The sequence below is a fragment of the Stylophora pistillata genome, chromosome 1, assembly GCF_964205215.1.
Source record: "Stylophora pistillata chromosome 1, jaStyPist1.2, whole genome shotgun sequence".
NCBI lineage: Eukaryota > Metazoa > Cnidaria > Anthozoa > Scleractinia > Pocilloporidae > Stylophora > Stylophora pistillata.
This window is the reverse complement of record NC_142519.1, coordinates 4,962,360-4,979,772: the sequence shown is the minus strand read 5'-3', so window position 1 is coordinate 4,979,772 and position 17,413 is coordinate 4,962,360. Positions and strand designations below refer to the sequence as shown.

At 40.3% G+C, this 17,413-nt stretch overlaps 1 long non-coding RNA gene and 1 pseudogene across 1 annotated transcript; both read left to right on the top strand.

Moving 5' to 3' along the window:
- Positions 1-5,471: 5,471 nt before the first annotated feature.
- LOC148740963 (uncharacterized) lies at positions 5,472-12,266 on the top strand. Its single transcript, XR_015999208.1, has 4 exons — positions 5,472-5,615; positions 10,192-10,293; positions 10,665-10,829; positions 11,942-12,266. It is a non-coding gene; the product is annotated as an uncharacterized LOC148740963 (long non-coding RNA).
- A 2,379-nt stretch (positions 12,267-14,645) lies between these two features.
- LOC148740962 (uncharacterized) lies at positions 14,646-16,572 on the top strand (annotated as a pseudogene).
- Positions 16,573-17,413: the final 841 nt, after the last annotated feature.

Genomic DNA, 17,413 nt, shown 5'->3' with positions numbered 1-17,413 from the left:
AATATTCTTCCGATTTCTTCTTCACGCCGGGATTGTAGATCATTAAATATTCAACTTGTCACCTCTAATGGTGTCAATCCGTCCGTTTTGAAGCCTCTGAGATCATTGCTGTCATCGAGTCTTTCTTCAAATAATCTTCGCTTTGCAATTTGTAATGCTCGCTCTATCAGGAACAAAGTGGAAACAATCATTGACCATGCTGTTGGCAATGATATCGGTATCTGTATTTTTACTGAAACTTGGTTAAACGATTTAGATTCTGTCTGCATTGCTGATCTTTCTCGTCATGGCTATTTATTCAAGAGTTTTCCACGGCAATCAAATCGATCTGGCGGTGGTACAGGCATTTTATTCCGCGACTCTTTTGATGCCACACTTCTGGACGGGAAGGAACATAATTCTTTTGAATTTTCCGAATGGATTTTGAAGACAACAAATCGCTCTATCCGTATTGTTGCTGTTTACCGCCCTCCCAACTCTTCTGCGTCGGTATTTCTTGATGAGTTTTCGTCGTATCTTGAAAACATTGTCATGTGTCCTGAACCTCTTATTATCGCTGGGGATTTCAACTTTCACATGGATTTGGTGCATAGCAATTGTGCTATAAGATTTAAAGAGTTGCTGGAAACCTTCAGCCTCTCACAACACGTAACGATGTCCACGCATATTTCTGGGCATATTTTGGACCTTATCATCACTCGATCCACCAGTGACTTAATATTGGGTCCCATTAACGTCACCTTACCCATCTCGGATCATTTTTTTGTTGAGTGTTTTATTCGCTTCCCAAGTTCATCAATCTCTACCAAGTCTGTGTCATATCGCAGGTTAAAGAACATCGACATTGATGCATTTAAATCGGACATCACCTCGTCTGTACTTTGCAGTGACACACACTGGAGCAACCTTGGCGATTTATCCAAGCAGTACTCCTCGACTTTAACAGAAATCCTGGATAAACATGCTCCCATAAAGACAAAAACTCTTGTTACTCGTGCAAAGATCCCTTGGTTTAACGCTGATGTTCTCCAGTTTAAACGTATTCGTCGCAAGGCTGAGCGGAAAGCTCTTAAAAGTGGTCTTTCTTCAGATTGGCTTGCTTATCGTAAAATCTGTAATAGATATTCTGCTCTTCTCAAGTCTACTCGAGCTTCTTATTACTCAGATTTAATTGGTCAGTGCGCTGGTGACTCCAGGAAGTTGTTCAAATTGGTTTCATTCCTTTGTAAGGGTCCTAATGTTAATGATCTACCACCTCATGATGACCCAGTTCTACTTGCGAATAAATTTGGGGAATTCTTTGTTAAAAAAATTGAACTCATCAAAGATTCCATCAGTGATATTGAAGTTAATCCTCCTTATTCTGATACTGCTGCTCCAGCTGTAGAACTTGACAGTTTTTCGCCGTTATCAGTGGAAGATGTTTGCAATATAATCAGTACATCGTCTAATGCCTCATGCTCCCTGGATCCAATCCCTACATGGCTTGTGAAGTCTTGTCTTGACGTCCTTGCGCCCTCCATTACTCGCATGGTAAATTTGTCTATTCGCCACGCCTATGTTCCCGATGATTGGAAAACTGCAATTGTGAAACCTCTATTAAAGAAACCCGGTCTAGAGTTAACTTATAAAAACTTCCGTCCGGTAAGCAATCTAACATTCATCTCCAAGATCGTCGAAAAGGCCGTTCTTTCTCAATTGTTTAAGCACTGTGAATACGATGCTCCTCTGCCGAAGTTACAATCAGGGTTTAGAAGATTTCACTCTACCGAAACTGCCTTGCTTAAGGTTCAAAGTGATATTCTTATGTCAATGGACAATCAGGAAATTACGCTTCTTGTGCTACTGGATCTAAACGCTGCTTTTGATACAATCGATCATCAGATTCTCCTTAATGTTCTTGAAAGCGATTTTGGAATCATTGGCTCTGCCCATAAATGGTTTGCGTCTTATCTGTCTGGCCGAAAACAACGTGTTCTCATAAACGATCGAACATCAGATGATTTTCATTTGAACTGCGGTGTCCCACAAGGCAGCTGTATGGGTCCTATTTTATTCATATTATACATATCTCGACTATATCACGTGATCGCTAACCATCTCCCCTCTGCTCACGGATATGCCGATGATACACAACTTTATCTGTCGTTTAGACCCAATGACATATCTTCGCAAGACCACGCCATAGCTGCTCTTGAAGCCTGCATTTCGGATGTCCGCTCATGGTTGATTTATAATCGCCTGTTAATTAACGATTCTAAAACCGAATTCTTAGTTGTTGGTTCCCGCCATCAATTATCAAAAATCGCAATTGATTCCATCACAGTCGGTAATTCTACCATTCAGCCTCTCAACAGTGTTCGAAACCTGGGTTCCTGGTTTCACTCCAATATGTCCATGTCCATTCACATTGGTAAGATCTGCAGCAAAGCTTTTCATGGATTGTATAAAATTCGCCAAATTAGGAAATTCCTCAGTCCTGAGTCCACGAAGACTCTTGTTCACGCATTTGTGACTTCGCATTTAGACTATTGCAACTCCCTTTTATTTGGCGTACCCAAGTACCAGACAGAGCGTCTTCAGAAGGTGCTCAACGCCGCTGCTCGACTAATTTTTAGGATTCCCAAGTTTCACCACATCTCGTCCGCCTTATATAATCTTCACTGGCTTCCTTTGGCTTATCGCGTCCATTTTAAGTTGTTACTTTTAATTTATAAAGCTTTAAATAACCAAGGCCCACTATACATAAAAGAATATCTGCAGCCACACAGTGTCAAGGGTCATCAGCTACGTTCCTGCGATCAGGGTCTCCTTAAGGTCCCAAGAACTAACTTTAAGACCTTTGGTGATCGTGCCTTTGCCCGTTCTGGACCTTTTTTGTGGAACGAACTGCCGCTTGAAATTCGAAACAGTCCAAGTGTAACGATTTTTAAGTCAAAGCTTAAGACACATCTATTCAAGCTGGCTTACAGTTTGTTTTGATATTTTGTCGTTTATCATTTTAATATTTGTAGTTAATAATGTTGTAAAGCGCTTTAGAATATTTTATAATTTTAGCGCTTTAGAAATGTAAATTATTATTATTATTATTATTATTATTTGGTTGATTAATAGCCCTTTAAACGAATGTAAAGATCTGACATGATATCCTATGTTTGAACTTCGAATTCATTCATCACTCACGGGTTTACGAAGAAACAACAGAATGACCAGCTGCCGGTTGGCTTGTCAGCTCAGTTGGCTGAGCACCAGTATCACAGAGGTCTTGGGTTCAACTGTCGTACAAGCCTGAATTTTTTTTAGGCTTTACTTTCATTACTGCTCAGGTAGCGTTCATAACTGCAATGATCACTCTCTTGTTCGTTTAATAACCCTTTGCAATACCCCAGGAACCTCCCTGTCTTTCCGCTAAATGAAATTGGAATTTTGAAGTTCCCTTCATTTCATCACCCATCATCAGCCATCCCCACCTCTCCGATCAGTTGACAGATCTGGCCTGAGATTTTTAAAAGTGGGAGGGGCAGCCAAAGTTACAAATTAGTGCACATCTCTTTATTATGTATTAGCTACCGCAGATATCCCAAGACCCCCTCCCCCGCCATAGATACGTCTCTGTGTAATAAACGGTCCACGATTACTTCAGAAATAATGTTTAAATGGGCGATTCAGCCTCCCAGAGGGTTTCTCTTTTGCCAGTGTGGCTCCTATGTTCCTTTTAAATCACTTTTATTCCAACTTTAAGCCAACCTTGTTTCCAAGTAGCTGTGATGATTTGGACGCCTTAGCGACCAGGTTCCCATTTTCTAATAAACGCATAAAGAACAAAACTCAACAAGGCTTTTTAACCAATGACAATTTATAGAAAATCTGTTCTGGAGGCAAAAATAGATTTTTTCGGTCAATAGAGAGATCACAAATTGAACGTCTTCTTCTTTCAGATGATCCTGAAAAAGACGATCGTGAAAAAGAAAATAATTTGTTACTAAGGAAATCGACGTATAAGATTTTGATCGGTTTTCTGGCGGGTTTGTACATCCTGCTTGTCCTTTCCACTATCCTAATGTACAAGCGTCATCGGAAAAGAAAAACTAGGTCTTCCTCGTCACGCGACAGTGCGTCATTGGTGTACAAAATCAGTAATGACAGCACAGATGGAGACGTCTGAGAGTACATAGCTCTGAATGAAACAACGCCAGGCTTGTGAGAATAACCAAGACTGGGGGACAATTCTCGAATGAGCGTACGGCGCTTTTTTACGATGTCTCAAAATGGTTTTTTCCCACTATTTTTCCAGCAACGGTGTGAAAAGAGCTGAAAGGATAAGCAAGATGGATTCTTTTCTTTAAGTAATTAATTACGCGTTCATTGGACCCACGCAGAAAATCAGGCAAGCAAACGCGGTTTTGGAATTTCTTAGAATTTTTACACATACATAACATACGTAAGAAGATTAATTAATTTATTTATAGCCGCGCTTTTGAAAAATAAAAATAAAGTATGCGCCCATTCAGTTAAAGCAACGTTGTAAAAGAAACTGAGAGGATAGGCCAAAAGATATGATGGATTCTTTTCTCCAGGTCATCAATTGCGCCTTTAACGAAACCACGCAGAAATCCAGAAAAGAAAACGCGGTTTTTGGAAATTTTAGAATCTCTACACATACACGACACACACGCTAATGTTTATTGGTTTATTCATGGCCACACTTTTGAAAAATCAAAAATAAAGTAAATGCTTATCCATGGATTTGTAGTACGTTGACTATTACCCGATTTCTTGTGTAGTTAGCAACGCGTTATTTACGAGCGTGAAAAGGGACCTTTAGCGACTCAATTTTTGGGCAACAGCGACGCCTGTGACGAACAAGACTTGTGTGAAGTCTACGTTTTCCCCATCAAAAGAGGAAAACCTTAATAAGCTTTTCTCGACGGCAACGTCGTCTCTTCACTTTTGATGCAAAAAACAAAACTCAAAGAGTTTGTAACGATGAACTAACTTAAAAGCATTCAGAAAATGGTCCGTTGTCTTTCAAAGTTTTGATTTCGGTTATTTCTTTGTAATGACTTATTCATTACAGAAATCGTGACCGTGTTACCTCCCCCTTAAACAATGATAGTGCTCCATGGGAAAGTCCCAGGAAATCAAGGGTTCCAATTATTTGAGAAGTCTGACCATGTACGGTCTTTCTAGAGTTTTCATCTTTTTTCTTGACAAGAAGCATACTGGTAAATTTTGCGAGAGTCAACATTTGAAAGTTAATTAATGATAGGAAATACGAGAATGCTCATCTATATCCTTTCGAGGTCCTTTTCGAAAACCACATTTTGAAAAAGTTTCCTCAATCGTGATAAAGATTATTATAGTCAACCTTGCATTTCCATTTCCGCTCTTTATCTGTCGAATGTAAATTTAGGGAGGTTATTGACAGGTTTGATATAAGAGCACTTCCGTATTACCAACAGTATTAGTTGGGGCCTGCCACTGTGAGTGTTTGGAAAGTCAAGCATGACAATTATTAGCCTAATCCAGTGCGCCTGTATATTTCTTTCGTTTCTGTTTGATTGTGGAAGAATCGAACTGTATCCATCCATTCAATGGACAAGACATAATCCAGTGTGAGTACCTCTGTATGTAAGTTTTTTATATTGGTCTCAAGCCCATTTGAAAATTTTCTCGCTTGCTATCGTGTATTGGAGTAGCGTGCGTGATATTGTTTGTATACTCGAGGAATTTTTAGAAAGCGGTCAAGCGTGCTTCACGACTTAAAATTCAGGGTGGCCAGAGGTTGCTTCGGAAAAGCTCTGTTTCGATAGCATTGTTAGGCATTGTATAGCAGCGAAAATGTTCATATGCCCTCTTGAAACATTGGAGTAACTTTTCCATGTGAAGACTGAGATGTTTCGCGAATAGTTCATCGCATTTTTCAACCTGAAGATCAGCTTCCAAACTGAAGAGCATCTAAATTTACCATTTTTTAAAGCAGATTCGATAGTGTTTATAAGAACCGCAAAAAACAAACTTAAGTATAAATTTGTTTTATTGAAAAAAATCCACATGCTGGCAAAAAGTTACGGGAACTGGTTTGGGATTTGAAACTGAAAAAGGTAAGCGTAAGTGAGCTATCCTGCTATTTTCCTTATGGCTTTTAGCTTTGTATTTTCTCGGAGGATCCTTTGAATTTACCGCCAACAGATGTAAAAAATACTCGGATGTTTCGTGGCATTCTACGCGAAAATTGATAACTGTGTCTAGTGTAATTTTATTTTCCGAGAAAACCAGATAGTTTTCAAACCCCAGCTGTTCCTTTGTCCGCATTTCCACGGGCAGTTTTTCTGCTTGTCTAAGATAAAAGAAGACCCATAAGTTGAGTTGTTGACCTTTTTACAAAGCTAAAGACTCGTCAAGCTATACTTAATTTAAATGCTAGGAGGTTTACGGCGTACCTTTTTGTTTTTAGATTTCTCAAGCTGGTGTCTGCTTAACAGTATTTACCTATCTTCGTTAGCTGCACTGAATGAAAATTGGGCTTTAAATCTTTTCTTGTTCCATTTTATCAATATGAGCTAACAACAATAGAATGCGAATGTGAAGAATCCTTTGATTAGTTTCATTATGCAATTTACAGACACTCCGCTGTTTAAAAGCTTTTTCTATTTTGTTCAGTAGTCAAGAACTTTATATCTGCAAATTTCATATCCGTCACTAATTTAGAGATTTTTTGAAATCTTACTTCAATCCTAAAACTCCAAAAGTCTAATAAATGGTACATGATAACTCATGCTAAAGTGATAATGAGACATTTATGCATCTATATGATGGTAACAATTGAAAAGACTGACTTAATTTTTAATCTTAGAAACGAACACAATGATCATCGTATGAATAAAGCTGATAGTTTCTAAAGAAACCGTTTGGGGCTGCGTCGGTGGTGGTAAAGAAATAATTTGAATATATCAACAAAGTTGAAATGGTAAATTGGCCACCGTTACGATTATAAAAGCTGACGTTTCGAGCGTTAGCCCTTCGCTCCGACGAAAGGCTAACGCTCGAAACGTCAGCTCTTATATTCGTAACGGTGGTCAATTTACCATTTCAACTTTGTTGATATATTCAAATTACAATGATCATCAATTACGTAATGAAGAGACGAGAAAATTATTTCCCAGGCGTATTTATTAAGGAGTTATAAAACTGCTTATCTGTATTCGATGTGGTCTGCTAAATTTCTTCCGCTACGATGGAGTATTTTTGAGTCGAGAGACCGTACAAAACAAAAACGTTGTGTTAGACCTATAATTATTCCTTCTTTACGATTACATGGGCTTGCATTTGTACTAGCCCCAAAAAATTTCGGGGATAAGTTTTTATTAGTTTCTCCAACATAGTATCGAAGTTGGTTTTGGCTTCGCTTCGTCGGAGCAGAAAATATCGGGAAGGCATAAACCCGACCGTGACTGAAGCGCAAACACCACGCAACTTCCTAGACACACTTGCGAAAACAATTGCTGCATTTCTTGACTTTAGTAGCTGCCGTGTTGATTGGAATTCTTTTTAATCGGTTGCCCGGTAACGAGCTATAGTAGTGAATATTTTGTCTAAAACTTATACTGAGGCAAAAAAGATAGTTGCTAAAAGAAGAACATAGCCTATGGTCCATAATGCGGGTTTCCCTCGACCTTACCTGTTGTTACCAGACTAAAGAGGATGTTGGTTTTAAAGAGATTCAGCTGACTCGTGATCACCTTTACATAACTCCTATTCACAGCAATGATAACCCTTGCACGCATAGAATGATATATTCTGCAGAACTACTTTCTTTCACTCGTTTAGAGATTTTTTGAAATCTTACATTAATCCTGAAACTCTAAAATTCTAAGAAATGTTACATGATAACTCGTGCTGAAGTGATCATGAGAAATCTATGCATCTATCGTTGAAAAGCCTGAGAAGTGTCTAAGGCCTTAGAAACGAATGTTCATCAGTTGCGTGGTGAAAAGACGAGATAATTTTTTCCCAGGGTAGTTATCAAGGAGTTATGAGCCAACTCGTAAATTGAATAAATCAATGTAATTTATGTGTCGTCAATAGAAATTGATGTTTGATTTCCATACTGGGGTATGAATCGTTCTAAGAAGTGTTGGCCTGGTAAATGAACGTTTTGAGAAATATGATGTGAAATTAAAGTTAGGTCTCAAAGACAGAAAATATGGTCTGAGTAGGATTTGTTTAAGACAATCCCTGTTCCAGATTTTACTGTAAATGTTTGTGGAAAGAAAGCTAAAAAAGGTGCTTTTTTATTTAACGAAAAACTATTGTTGCAATATAAAGCTCGATATTTACTTGCGATGTAAGCATAGGGATGAGCATGTAAAAGCTTATGCATTGGATGTGACGTTCGGACACAAGGATAAGCCGTATAGCCATAAGATTTTCAAAAGGTTGCGTTATTTTTATGCTTATGCTGTCTAGCGAGTCATGCCGTAGGTGGTCTTGTGGTACTGCCGCAGTCATAGTAACTTTCCCTGTTACGAAGGAGTGGGTGGATCAAATCCGCAGCGGGAAAGTAAATTTTTCGTCTTCCTTAACCGCGCGATTGCCTGGCGCGAGAACGCTTTTCCCCTCCCTCCCCTACTAAGCAGAATTTTGTCCCCAAACCTCCTCCTCAGCTTAGAGATATATAACCAATCAGAATGCGTTGTTTGTGCATATATTTTGATGGCTTTAGGGGGTACTAGAGGGACATCATTCTGTGCGTTCACACTAAATGATCAAATTTGAAAATAGGGCTTCCGCGCGGCCAATCTTCAAAATTTTCAAGTCGGATTTTTCGTCCCTTTACGATCGAGTTAGACCTTGTGTAACTCAGAATATAAAGCAGCATTTGAAACCGAACTTTCTGACTTCAAGCAGGGCGCAGCGACAATTTGGTGATTCCATGGCCCGGTAAATATTATTTTCGAGTAACAATGTGTTCAAAAGAGTATAGTTTAATAGAAGATTTTGAGTTAAATCGTAGTTTTTCAGAATTTTAACATAATGCTGCGCAATTTTTATGCCGTACCATTCTTCACATCATATCTACAACTCGCTCTTGCTCATGCGCAAAATTAACGAGTTAATAGAAACGTTGTGTTTAAGTGCCTTCCAAGGGATCTTGGTGATTTGGGTGTTTCGGTGACATTTACAAGATTTAGCGCCAGCAACGAGCTCGAATTTCAGCCGGGAAAAGAGTACTATTTTATAAGTAGGTAGGTCCAACCAGTTCTAAATATACGATAAACTGTATTAGGCACGATTTGGATTGGTCCCCTACTTATGATCTAATGGAGGACAGGTACATAAATGACGTCCCACGACAAGTTATTGCTTCGTTAGTATACAAAAATAAATTCCATGTGGCCATGGGTCCGATTCAGTAGCAGTTTAGTAACAGATCACAGAAGAAGTCATGATCAGTGACACGCTTGGCTGCTCCAAGCGATGCCACTTTTTTATTCTTGCCCTATTTTGAAGTCATCTGTGAACAGACTCACCCATAATAAAATCCATTTGTTAGACTGACAATAAATGGCTTGAAACCGGAAGGTAAAGAGTGAAGCTAGGGCGATTCAAATCATGGTGGCTTCCGCTTAGAGTGTAAAATGTCAATCACTGACAGCATCAGCAGTCCTTACCAGGACTACGCCGACGTGGACCGGATCACACACACACACTCCCTTCCCCCTTTCTCCCCACGACGAACTATTACTCATACATAATAATTTAGATATATCAACACAGTTGAAATGGTAAATTGGCTACCGCAACGATTACAAAAAGCTGACGTTTCGAGCGTTAGCCCTTCGTCGGAGCGAATAGAGGTATATATCCAAATTATTTCGTTGCCCCCGCCGACGCAACCCCAAACAGTTTCTTTAGAAACTATCAGCCTTTATTACGCATACACTCACTATAATAAGAAAAACAAAAACAATCATTAACACTGTCTCTTCTTCCATCTGCACTTCCAATAAGTTTTTTTCTAAATTTTTTTTAATAAGCACTACGAGTCTTGAATTCTTTTCGTCATGATTCTTCAAAGCTGCAATCTCCTGCTTCGTGTATAGTACGTCCATTAATGATAGAGAAAAAAATCTATAATATCGAATACCTTGAACACTTTTTAATAGTTTTAAGTTTTCTATCCACTAGCAACTTCAGATGGAAGAAAAACGTCCATTAATAGTACGTTTGGAGGAAACTGTAGGACACACAGGATGAAGCTGAAATTCTATGTTTGTACAAGCAATACAGGTAGGTCGCTTTAGAAAACTTTGGAGAGAAGCTCTTTCATTTTGAAGTAAGGGGAAAAAAAGGCTGATTTATAGTGCCATAACTGCTTCTGGGGTCATAAAAGTAACTAATCAAGCTATAGGAAAGGGACGATGATTGCAGCTAAAGTGAACTGTAACAATCATCGTTTGGAAACCAATGCAAGTTAAGATGACAATGAAATAATTTAGATAGAATTCATTGCATGTGTCCAGTTGCATAATCTTTGATGCGACCAAATAATGAAGCATTTTCACAGACTGACAACTGAAAAAATAGATAAGTTTGATCAGGTATAATCCTGTGACCTTTTTTATCAACTGAGGTCGCTTTCGATCTTTTTATCTCTGTAGATCCACGTTGCAAAAGTGAAGACATGTGTAATGGTGTCTTCCCAACACAATCGCAAACTTAATCCAGCCCCATCAACCTACCAAAAACTGTTAAAGCTCTTTCAACTATCAAAATCAGTTCATGTGCCAACAAAGCTCATCCTACGACAAGAATCAGTAATCCAGGTAAGCGGAAGCACTGACTAATCAGTGTTCCTGGCATCAAAAATATCGTGAAAAGTGACTAACCATGAACAATCAAAACATTTTATCCTAAATCTTAAAAAAAGGTTCGAGAAAATTCGCAGTAAATGTGTTTAATGCAACATTAAGAACAAAAACCGAGAAAAACTGAATGAGATAGAGAGAGGTTTTAACTCGGTGACCTCGTGGCACGGTTTGAAGACGCCGCCACCGCGCATGCATGAAAAGATAGATGTCCCCTAAACACTAAACTCAAGCGGTAGAACAAGCAGTTCTTTAAAAATGCAAAAGTTAGTTGCAACTTAGAAGGTTTTTAAGCACCCACTCTCAGGGATGCTGTCACTCAGTTGTACCTGTGTGCTACTCGAATGTCTCGATAAAGAATGTACTCCTGTTTGTCCATGGGTCCAACACCCATTCCCTTTGGAGTAACGTAGAGACGATTCAGTTGATTAATAGCCCTTTGAACGACTGGGAAAATCTGACATTTTATCGTCTATTGGAACTTCGTATTCATACGATCAAACAGGATGACCAGTTGCCTGTTGCCTTCTTAGCTCAGTTGGTGGAGCGCAGGACCGTTATTGAAGAGGTCATGGGCTCAACTCCCGCACAAGCCTGAATTATTTTCAGGCTTGATTTTCACTATTGCATAGGTAATGTTTTTAGCTGCGATGATCACTCTCATATTCGCTGGATAGTCGTTTGCACTTCTCCCTACTCACTAATTCCCTGTCATTCCGCTGGCCGCTCGATGAAATTGAAATTTTTAAGTTCTCTGCATCCATCACCCATCCCCTCCCCTCTGATTAGTTGGCAGATCTTCACTGGGATTTTCCAATTGGGAGGGGCATCTAAAGTTACAAATTTGTGCCCACCTCTTTATTTTTTAATAGTGGGCTATCCGCAGGTATCCCAGGACCCCCTCCCCCCGTAAGTACGTCTCTTTTTAATAAACGATTTGTGATTGCCATAAAAATAATGGCTACATGAGCGATTTAGCTTCCTAGAGGGTTTCTTTCTTGCCAGTGTGGTTCCCAAGTTCCTAATTTTGTAGTCAATAGAGAGATCACCAGAGCCTCTTTTTCTTGCAGATGATCCTGAAAAAGAAAAGGACATGATACTGAAGGGAATGGAGTTCTAAGACTTTTATTGGTATTCCCGTGGGTATATAGATCCTTCTGTTTGTCCCATTTACTATCCTGATCTGTAAAACAGGAATTGATAATTTTTGTGACAAGTTTCTTGGGACTGTGAGATTTCTTTTGGTCTGTTTTACTATCCTTATCTACCAGCTTTTTGGGTAAATCCGGGAAAAGACTGAAAGACAATTTTCGAATGATCCCACGACCTTTTATCAAGGTGTCTTGAAATGTCTATTGACTTATTAGAATATGATGGATTCTTTTCTTCAAGTCATCAATTGTGCATTGCGCTTTAATATCGGACCCACGTAGAAAATCAGGTAAGAAAACGCAGTTTTGGAATTCCCCTACAGTCGAAGCTCTCTTAACGGACACTCTCGTAAGCCGACAACTCTAGCTTACGGCCGCCTTGCTTGAAACCCCGTTTTAACTTCCATACAAAATCTGTATTTTTACATTCTCGTAATCCCGTAAGCGGCCGCGGACAACACTTTCAGGGATTACGACTTAGACTTTTTCTTTGTTTTTAAGCTCTCGTAAGCGGACACCCGAAAGAAAATCAACAACCTCTGTACAGTATCTTGTTTTTATCAATCAACCATTTTACATTGCCGTTCGTCACAATGATTTTACAGTAATTACAATACCATAGTTCAATGTTTGTTTTGTCGTCATCCACATGCGGTTACATTTCGAAGCATGCATATGCGCTTGTGACTGGAATTATGACGTTTCCACCACGTTGTAGCCAATGCACTCAAGTTTCGATTTTAGCCAAGGCAGAGACAGTTTAGTGTTACCATAAAAACTATATACAGTAAATGGCTTGAACCCGGGGGTAACATGTGAAGGTGTAGTCTGATCGTCCGGGTGAGTGTAGTCCTGAGAAGGACTGTTGTCGGTGGTAGTGACTGACGTTTCGACAACCTGTGTGGAGGTCATCATCAGAGTCAAGTGAATGATTGTTGTCAGTAGAATGTTCTTATTCCAGTTCGTATGAAATGATCGGTTGGTTTTGCCGTGATGTTATTGGCTGTAAGACTCAAGTGACGTAAGTCGGTCGTGATTGGTCTGTTTCGATCTGTCGGTAAAGTTAGGTCGTTCTTTTTCGGTCGTCTGTGATGTTTATGTCGTGAATGAGTCGTTTGTATGGAGCGGGTAGTTGTTGACATCTGTTTAGGGGAGTCTGTTCTAAGTTAGTAAACCAGCTTTCCAGAGTCAGTCGTTGAAAATAGTCAGTGCTGTAGGTTAGGCATTGCGCAGAGTCCCAGTCAATGTTGTGGTTGGTAAGTCGATGGTGTTCAGCAATGTGATTGCTGACAACACCTTTCCTCGTCGTCCGTCTGTGTTCAGTCGGTCTTGTTGTGAGGTTTCTGCCAGTCTCATCAATGTAGGAGGCTTGGCAGTCGGAACAATTGATCTTATAAATCGTTCTCTGTCTTTTCCTCGGTTCGTCTTTGTCTTTAACGTTGGTTAGTAACCGACGTAGTGTGGTGATGGGTTTGTGGGCGACGCGGATATTGAAGGGTAGTGCCAGGAACTTCTAAGCCGTATCCGGCTCCTCTGTTTACTCGCTTTCCCCTTACAACAGCCTTTCTTTTGTTCGTTCACCGCTTTAGAAACTTGCTAACAAACAGCGACATCCTTAAAGGAATGTGTCCGAGTATTTCATCGTTCTTGTTTATAGTGTTTGGGTGTTCTTGAGTCGACAGTTCTTGATGATACGTTCGCTCACGTGGTTAGCTGGGCAAGCCCCCGTAAGCGGCCATCTATCCCCTACATCTCTAATGGCCGCTTATGTGAACCATTCTCGTAAGCGGCCAGCTCCAGTTGCGGACATTTTTATCCCGTCCTGGGGGTGTCCGCTTACGAGAGCTTCGACCGTATTATATTACGCCTTATAGTTCACCACTAATTTTTCTCGGATTCTAAATGGTTTAAATTGATCACGTAACGCGATAGTGTTCATCCGTGGAGAGACACTATCAGCCCATAGTGCCCGTCCGCGGAAAATACCCGGATGGATAGAACTCATCCGTGAAAATTTTGTATGGTTTGACGGCCGCGAAGTTGGGCAGATAGGAAAACCAGTGACTTTTCAATTCTGACAGGTATAACGTATTATTTAGCCAATGTACGGTTGCGAATTATTGACATTTGCGACAGGCTGTAAGCATGAATAAATACTTGGTTGATCTTCATTTAGTGGGTTTTGACTGTTTTTCAACTGGCGCGCGGAAGAAAATTTAGCGGTGAAAAATAAAGACAATAGATAAAGACAATAGCATATTTTCCCTCGAAGCTAATATTTGTTTTAAGAACATCAAATCTCTGCGGGGCAGCCATGAGCCGATAGTTCCTCGACAGAAACACGAATGTTAATTAATATATTTATATCAACCCTTTTGAAAAATTGAAAATAAAGTAGTCGCCCATTTATGAATTTGTAGTGTGCTGATTATTACCTGATTCCTTTTGTAATTACGAAACCGTTGTTTACGAGCGTGAAAAGAGGGCGACGCCTGTGACCGATTAAACTGGTGTAGAGTCTACGTTTTTCCCTCCAGAAAAGAAAAACCTTTAGCTTTCCTCGACAGCAACGTTTTCCTTTTCTCTTGTGGTTCAAAAAACAAAACTCAAGGAGTTTGTACCAATGAATGCAAGAAAGAGCATTAAGAGCATTCGGGAAATACTCTTACTTACTTATCTTTGTAAAAAAAAACGTCATTCAGATAAAGAGTTTGTCCTTCTTGATAACGCCTATCGGTGTAAAAGTCCAGAGTTGAATCATGATTTCCAGCAACAGGACCCTTTCAATCTCGATGACAGCAACTGCAGTTACCTCCCGCTTTTCACTGTCGACAAGGGAGTGTGTTGCTGGTATTGAAGCTTTTAGACGTGGAAAGTGAAAGAGATTGGATATATTTAATGCGTGAAACAAACGTTTGTAGAAAACGCGAAATTCGCTGCTCTCACGTCCTCGCAGAGAGAAGACCGCTGCCCGCCAAAATTTAGGACTTCAAACGGATGCAATAGGCCTTTTGCAGCTAAGCCATCACGTGACCTACTTTTCATGAAATTACGGGCTATAACTTAGCCGAATTCAGAAAAGGAAAAAGAATTTCGTGAGCAGGAGGTAATTGCACTAATTAGTGTGTGAACAGGAGACAATCGCGCTAATCAGTAGGATCATGGCGTTCATTAGAATTCTTTGCACTACGTGAGCTTATTGTACTATTTGCGATCGTTATGGGAGATAGAGAATCCTAGCACATCACTTGATCGACCCCTTCTAAACCCTGATGAACAATGTGCATTAGAACAGGTGGAAAAGTCCCTTAAGTATTGGGATGGAAGATACCAAGTAGCACTTCCATGGAAGCAAGACGTTTCTAACCTACCAGACAATTATGACATGGCGCTTCGTAGATTGTACAACACGGAGAAACGTTTACTGAAGAATCCAGAGATCGCAGCAGCCTACTCGGAAAACATCACTCAATATTTGGACAAGGGATACATTCGTAAAGTTGACCCAGCCGAAGAAAAACCTGCGAGGAAATGGTACCTTCCACACTTTCCTGTTGTGAGACTGGACAGAACCACAACAAAGACTCGCATCGTGTTTGATGCCTCTGCGAAGTTTGGAGGAATCTCCCTCAATGACGTCATTTATCAAGGACCGAAATTGCAGAGAGATTTAAACGACGTTTTACTTTGATTCAGAAGACACCCTGTTCCACTCATTTGTGACATTGCTGAGATGTATTTGAGAATTGAAATTGTACCTATGGACCGATCATTTCAACGCTTCTTATGGAGATCCTTGGATCAGCAGAGAAAACCAGAAGAGTACGAGTTTAACCGAGTCGTGTTTGAAATTAACTCATCACCTTTCCAAGCTCAATTTGTCTCCTAAACACATGCTGAGAAGTACAAAGATGAGCTACCCTTAGCTTCAGAGACTGTATTAAAGTCAACGTATATGGATGACAGTATGGACTCGGTGTTGGACGACAGTCAGGGTATGGAGTTGTTCAAGCAGCTAGATAAGCTGTTGAGCAAGGCAGGAATGCACGCTCGTAAATGGTTGTCCATTTAACCCCAGGTTCTAAAAAAGATACCGATCGAGGACAGAGCATCTGAGGTAGACATCAACAAGGACCCCCTACCAACAGTGAAGACTCTGGGAATCAGGTGGCTTCCAGAAGAAGACGTGTTGACGGTCAAAGCAAGTTCGCTTGAAGAAAACTCTCAGCTCACTAAACGGAATTTTCTGCAGAGAATCACTACATTATTTGACCCAGTTGGTTTTTTGACGCCATTTGCAATTCGAGCCAAGGTCATGATGCAGGAGATGTGAGTGGTAGTACTTGAATGGGACGAGTTATGCCCAAGGGAGTTGATCCACAAGTCTCAAGAATGGTTCGGTGAGTTAGAAGAGTTACCAACGATTAAGATTTCAAGATGTTTACGGTTTGGCCAAGAAGAAGTTTTGCTGTCAGAAACCTTACATACCTTCGTAGACGCGTCACAAGATGCATATGGTGCTGTTGTCTATTCGAGGGTTATCTACAAGAGTGGATTAGTATCCAGTCGACTACCTGCAGCCAAGTCAGTAGCACCACCTGCGGCAACAAGTATACCTCGTTTGGAACTGATGGCAGCAATCCTAGGTCTAAGGTTGACCGAGTTTACAGCTGGGCATTGGGTCAAGCAGTCTTCTGGTCCGATAGCATGAATGTCCTGTGGTGGATAAAAGGTAGAAGTCAGAGATATAAACCTTTCGTAGCAAACCGAGTGGGAGAAATTCAAAGCCTAACAGATCCCAAGCAGTGGCGTTTCGTGCCAACCAAAGAGAATCCTGCTAACTTTACTACGAGGGGTATGAGAGTATCAGACATGGCTAGGGAGGGAAAGTGGAGGAATGGCCCAGATTTCCTTCAAAAGGAAGAGTCAGACTAGCCTAAGAATCAAATTGACACCGAAAAGGTCTCGGAAGCAACGGAAATCAGGAAAGCAACTCCAAGAAGTTCACATACAGGCCGAAATAACGCAGATTGGATAATGACTTCACTTCATGAAGATGGTCAGCTATAGCGTCTGGATCCAAAACGTTTTTTAAGTTGGACAAAGTTAATAAGAAATCAAGCATGGGTTCATCGTTTCGTAGATAACTGTAGAAGTCCCAACAGAGAGAGAAGAGACTTAGATGTGGAGGAGATCGAAGATGCTGCAATTCAAGTGATTAAAGGTGCACAGAGGAAGGCATTTCCCAATGAGTATTTGGCACTTCAGCGACAACGAGAGTTACCAAAAAAGAGCAAGTTGCTCGGCTTACAACCGTGGCTAGACGAGGAAGGCCAAATGAGGTGCGATGGCCGCCTTAGGTATGCAGAATTTCTACCACAGGATGCCCGT